This window comes from Coffea arabica, chromosome 2c (genome assembly GCF_036785885.1).
Source record: "Coffea arabica cultivar ET-39 chromosome 2c, Coffea Arabica ET-39 HiFi, whole genome shotgun sequence".
NCBI classification, from domain to species: Eukaryota; Viridiplantae; Streptophyta; class Magnoliopsida; order Gentianales; family Rubiaceae; genus Coffea; species Coffea arabica.
Window position 1 is genome coordinate 77,690 of NC_092312.1, and position 6,715 is coordinate 84,404.

Below are 6,715 nucleotides of genomic sequence, written 5' to 3' on the forward strand. Positions count from 1 at the left end.
AGGGTAGATTGGGAATTAAACTCTAGGTCTTTTCAAAAGAATCTGGCATACCCATCATCACTAGGTCGCACGTCCGGTTATAGGTCAATTTTCACTTTAATTATAAAATTTATGATATTTATATGGAGATTTCTAAACTATAGAGGGTAAGGTATTTTTTCGCAAAATCACAAGGAGATCCCTTATATTTTGCCCTTCTCAAAATGACAACTTGATATAGGTTTTAGGGATAAAATTGAATATCACGTTAATTTCTTCCGAATATCTAACATGTATAAAGTCAACATAAAAATGAAAAACATTATAAATTATAACACAAAAAACCCTTTTCTCTTAAAAAATTTAATGATTTTTTGAGAAAATGATGGTTCCATTTGGATATGCAATTTTTGAAACACTCTATATTTGTAGTTGAACTACAGAAAGGACATTAATTGGACAACATGTGAGTGCACAGTACATGGGGAGACAAACGAAGTCATTTTGCAATAATGAACCAAATTTTTTTTTTTTTTTGCCTTAAATCTTTCTCAGGTCTAAATAGAGTCCAAACGAGAAAGAAAGATGGAGACCTTGCAAGAGCCCTCCATACTGCTATAGCTTTAAACCGGCCGCACAATTAGTTCTCCATTACAGTCTTGAATACTACGTCCGTAGAGTTTCGACCTCCTTTAAGTTCAGTGGTGGTTTCAACGCCAAGGCTTTTGTCGTTTCAACTCTTCTTGGAGTAGCTTAGTATAGCAGAAGCAGATGAGAATGCCTTGGAGTTGCGCATCTGTGTGGCACTAAATTGGGTAGAAGAAGCGACAAAGCAGCAGCTCAATCCAAATGTAGTTGGACTTCGCCTGAGGATCTCTAGCTTTGAGCTAGACATCTCGAAATCTGGTGAGTTTTCCTTCTCCTTCTCAGTAGATAAGTTGCACCAAATATACCATTATAGAAATTGGCATCGGGATAGGAGTTGGAATCCATGAGTGTTGGCAATAAATTAATTAAATTTTTAGTCTGCCATCAAGCTAGACATTGCTATTTTATAACTACCATTGCCCTGTTGTTGTGGAATTTATAACTGCAATTGAATTTTTGGTTGATTGATATATTGAGAAATTGCTATTTAGTTTTTAGTTGTTCTTGTTCAGCAATCTACGAATTTAATTGTTGGTTGCTGTGTTGGTTAGTATCACGAAAATTTTTAGTACGCCTTGCTGGAATGAGGCCATCAGCCTTTGTTAAGCTGATGGGGCAAAATGTTTCTGATCTTTCATTCGCTAATGGATCCTCAATTGGTTGCCTATAGATATAATTTGGGGATAATTTGTTAGCTATTGTGTATCAGTTTGTCGGTGAATAATGAACCAATGGAGTAGTTTTGTCACAGAATTGGTGTTTGTGGCCTTGTCAAAGGGGCGACCTGGCTGTGAACTTTTCCCTTTTGTAGAGCTCCAATGTCCACCTCTAAGATGTCCTGTAGTTGTCTTTATTGATGGGGGTTTAGTTTTGTGTGACGTTTTTTTATTCATAAGGCTAAATTAATGGTGTTTGCTGCTTGTTAACTTTCTTTGATTCAATGCCTTGACAGTGTCAACACTTATGGAGTAGAAACAAAACATTTTGCCTTATTGGATTCTATTACTCAATTTTATATTATGTAGTTGGCTGACGATTGATATTTGCATGTATTTTGAGCCTCCGCTTTTGCAACACATTTTCAAATTGGTCTGTCCTCCTACTTCGTGGCTTGCTATTCCTTATTTGGGTTAAGATCATTCAGTTAGAGCCCATATCACCATTTAAGCCTACATGCCCCCTATTACAAAACGTGCTTATAAAGGTATAATGAACTTATTATGAAGGTGCTGAATGCTTACTCACTTAATTATAGCTGAATCTTTTTGTTTGATGTTTACAGCTTTGACACATGCAGGTTGCCAGAGTACTCGTACGTCTATATCTGTTTGGGGAGAAAACGATTTGGGTCAGTGCATTTCGAACTACTATAAGGTGCAACCAGAGTTCCTCCTCCCATTTATTTTCAATTAGAAAATCATACATTCCCCTGCCTTTTCATTCATTTGCCGGCTATTACCATTCATTTAATGTTTCTGCATTGTGTCCATCTATAAATTAAGATGAGAAAATAAAGGCGCAGGTTTACAGAGCGTGTTCATTTCTCTAAGGAGCATGAAATTGCCTATGCCCAACACCTTGTCAACATGCATATGGCAAATGAAATTAGAGAGAATAACATCTCTAGCTATGTGATCACTGAAATACAACGGGGGTTGAATGCCTTATACGACACCTCTTTCAGTTTCGATAGTATAAGAAGTAAATATAATGCAATGCGTGAATTAACCAAGTTGTACATTTTCTTCAAGAAAAGGGGAACATGTGGGATAGCCAAAATCATACCTTCCTTATGGATGATGACAGGTGGAAAGAGATGGAGCAGGTATAAATACTGTTTTTGGGTCGTGAAACTTGTTTATCATTGCTGTTTTTTTCATATGTTCAATAATTTATTGAACTAATTGGCTACTTTTCTTGTTTTGTGTAAGGTTAACCCAAAATATACCAAATTTCAAAATGATTGCACCGTCTACCATTTACTAAAAGAGGTGTTTGCCAAGCAAGGTGCAATCGGAGATTTTAGTGTAGGCTTCAAGAACGACCCTCGTAATTCTATTGAGGAGCTAGAAATAGAAAATGAAGCACGAGGTGCACGGGGAAAGGACGAGTTAGAGACTGAGGAGAAAGATGCCGAGTTGGAGATAGTTGGGTCGAAGAAAGAGAAAGGGAAAAAAGGAAAAGGAAAGCGCAAGTCTGAAGACACATCAAGCTGAAGTCCCATGGCCACTGCATCTGGTTCAATCACTGATAGATACTTTCAGGCCCTTAATACCATTGAGTTACTAGTTAGTCGGAAGAAAACTAGTAACATGAGTGTATCAATTAGCTCTCCGACTAAGAATGCTTCTAGGACCAGTTCAAAGAAATCAGCATACAATATTGCCTTGGTAGAACTTCGTCAAGTGGCTAAAGTGGACTGCAATGCAAAAATGGAAGTGGCAGAGATTTTGAATGACCCTCAAGAGCGCATTATTTGAGATTTAGCTGGATCGGATGTCGATCGCATCCCATTTATGAAGCGTTGAGGCTGCCTTCCGCCTGATTGGACTCCTCAAGAACCCTCTCCTCCCCTGTTTTAGTCTCTGGTTTCGATAGGAGGCAATCCTTAAGGTTGCCTATTGTTGTGATTGTTAGTTTGTGCTTGACAAGTAGCATTTGCTATCGGATTCTATTTTCTATGTTTGCTGAGTCATTTTATTTCAGTAATCCAAACCTTGCATTGTGTGGTGTTGCCTTTTATTGTTGACTGGAAATGATTTTCCACAATTCATCACTCTTATTTGCCCAACACCTTGAGCTGGCAGTTTATTTAATGTTTCTGAGGAGGACGTATTAAATAATGCAAATAGGCTGAAATATTTAATACCTTTCATATTGGATATGCTATTTTTTGAGATATCAATGCACTTCTTTTTCCCTTATTTTTTGTATGGGATATCTTTTAGCAGAGCTAATTAATCATTTTTTGTTGAATGAGTTAAGCTGTATTTTGACCCGTATCGTCACCATTTTGTTGTTACAGATACAAGTAGCGTTTTTGCCGTTTCATATCCGTTAATGGATAATGAAGATCATATCCAGGGGGAGACTCCTCTGAAAAATTTGATGAGGACGATTTGGTGCTGACCCTTGCCATGATTGTGCTCTTAGGGCTATCTCTGTTTCACCCATCTCTAAACCCATTTACGAGGCACCGGATACATGATGGTGCACAATCAGGTGAACAATGGGTGGTGGAGTTGATTAATGGGCATCGAGATAGAATATTTGATAACCTTCGCATGGAAGCTCCACTCTTTCTACAATTGTGTGATCTCTTGCTCGCGCGGGATTATTGGGATTCGCATCCCACACAGAGGGTAGGAATCCATGAGTCTGTTACTGTGACAGCTCCACCTTCCCCTAAGACGAACCAAAGGGTTCGACGGATCGCCTGCTCAACTCTCGTCGAGACTCACTCACTCATTACTATATTCAAATAACGTACAAGGCACATCTCAAATAATACATCAATTCCTCCACGAATTTGCATGTCACAAGCGAAGAGAATACTAGTTTCCAAGCATGGAACGTACACATACATTCGTTCCAATTTCAAACATTCATACAATCTCCACTATTACACAAGATGAATCTAAATTCAAACTGTATAAGAGATATTCCATCCAATCCCACGAATAACTTATTACAAGTGCTTTCTTTGCCTCAGGCCCTGTGGGGAAAAAAATATTTTTGGGGTGAATTAGAAGTTTAGCGAGTGACCAATAAAATCAGTAATCCAACCAGTTTCACAACAATGCATTTAGATGATGTCATGAATCAGTGATCAAATGTACGTTTATTGTTCTTGTGAGCCAGTGAAATCATCGTACTTAGACCTCCAACGCTCAAACAGATCCAGTAACAGTCAAACAGTAATAGAGAGCCATCGGTGCTCCAAATAAATAGTGGTGGAGACGTTGGTTCTAAGCACCAAACTTCTCAAGAACTCATTGAAACCAAATCATTTCATGATACACATGCAAGCACTCATGATATGCAATCGAGTAAGCAATGCAAGAAATAGTTCGAAAAGTAACTTTGCAAATAGTTGTGGAATCACTCACCAACCACAGTTCATGAACCTCATCCATCATAAATCAGTACATTGTTCAAATCCAAGCCCTAGATCACAAATATCATGTCAAACAAAGGGAATTCTAAAATCGTCAAGTTCCTATCATCTTTTGGCATTTTAATCACAATTGAAGCTACACTTATCGAATTGAGACGAATCTTATGGCATTACGAAACTAAAACATAGGTCTACATTTCTTATGAAGACCTCCAAAGTCAAATCATACATTTCCATGGACAAAAATCGAAATCTTAGAAAAAAATGGAAAACTGTTCGTGAAATAGGGTTTAAAGGCAGTCAAGGGTATTTCAGTCATTTTACATGTTATAGTACTCCAATCTATCTGAAATTTTGCAGGTAGACAGTTAACTCAAATGTCTACAACTTTTATGTTTTGTCCAAAAGTTAGTTCGGTCTAAAACATAGAGAAATTTGCAGCCCAAGTTGAGTCCAAAAACAAGGTAAGATTGAAATTACACTTCTAAACTAACCTTGGCATATAACCATCACTAATTGCGATTAAGGGTTAGAAATTCCACCTTAACACTAGCATAGCTTCTACTAATCATATATATACCAAATCAAAGATGAAATAACTGAGATAAAGTCTAAAAATATCACTAATATGGAACTTTATCATCCTAACTTTCAAATCACAAGAATTTTCATAAAATTAATCAAGATCAACTCATCCAACAACTTAACCACAGGATTAAAGAATAAAAGAAGCTTCTAATGTTATACCTTCCAACACCTTGAAAACAAGCAAAGAAAACCCTTTTCTTCTCAAAACTCGCCACCCTTAGCTTGCTATCCCCTTAGATGTGAAGTTAATCCGAGTAGATCTTGGCACTTGGAAGAAAACTCTCAACATTTGGTGAAGGAAATCAAAGAGAAAAATGGAGTTTTCTCTCTTTGTTTTGCTCCCAAGAAGTTCGATCAGCTTGGAGAAGAAAGAAAAGTGGCTTTTGAACTCCAAATGAAGTCAAAAGATGAAGACTTAATCACCAAGGAAACTGTACGACGACAGAATCTGGCTGGATAGTCTGCTGGATTCAAGGCAGAAGCTCTGCAAATTTTTTTTCAAATGAGCATGCCAATCCGGCCAAGAACTGGCCGGATATCCGGCCAGATTCTCTAAAAACACTGCTCACCAAATTTTTTTTTTCTTCTTCTTTTGGGGCATCGCAGTTACCATTGTCCTTTTGTGCTTCAGTCATAATGAACGTCATAGGGTTTTAGCTGAGAGATTCCAACATTCATTGGAGACAGTGGATCGTTATCTTCAACGTTGCTTTCGAGCGCTTGTTCGATTGGATCGTGATTTGGTCAAACATATAGATTATCATGACATGTATCATAGTAAGGCTTTGTTCTGGATTGTGTAAGGCTCGTAGATTATCACGCCACGCATCATTGGGTCGTGCTCTGTTCTGGCCGTGGTTCTGGGTAAGGCTCCTTAGGTTGCGTGTACAGCGCTATCTTGATGCCTACTAAATACATTGCTTTCCCCCTAATTGTCTAGGATTGTGTTGGAGCTATTGACTAAACACACGTTTTCGCATGGTGTAGAGCCGAAGACAGAGACCGTTATCGAAACAGGCATGGCAGTTTATCGCAAAATATTCTAACTTGCTGTGACCATAACATGAGATTCACTTATGTAAGAGTAGGATGAAAAAGTAGTGCGCATGATTCTAAGATCCTACGTAATACCTTACTGGATCCTAATGCTGAATTTCCAATGCCACCACTAGGTTTGTCTTCAATTATGAAGTTGTATTCCCAAAATTATAAATCCTATCTCTAACTTGAGTTTATTAATCCATTGTGAGCTCCATTTTTTTAAAGCTATATCTTCTCAAACTGCGCAGGCAAATATTATGTAGTGGATGTGACGTACACAAATATGCCAGAATTTATGACTCCTTTTAGAGGAGCACGAGGGACCCCGCAAGAACGTGCAGC

At 38.0% G+C, this 6,715-nt stretch overlaps 1 long non-coding RNA gene across 2 annotated transcripts; it reads left to right on the plus strand.

Annotated features, from left to right (window-relative positions):
* Positions 1-462: 462 nt before the first annotated feature.
* LOC113724749 (uncharacterized) lies at positions 463-3,418 on the plus strand. 2 transcript variants are annotated; one of them, XR_003457174.2, is made up of 3 exons: positions 463-885; positions 1,910-2,452; positions 2,559-3,418. It is a non-coding gene; the product is annotated as an uncharacterized lncRNA (long non-coding RNA). The 2 variants fall into 2 exon arrangements; XR_003457175.2 differs by having other exon boundaries at positions 1,925-2,452.
* The last annotated feature ends 3,297 nt before the right edge of the window (positions 3,419-6,715 follow it).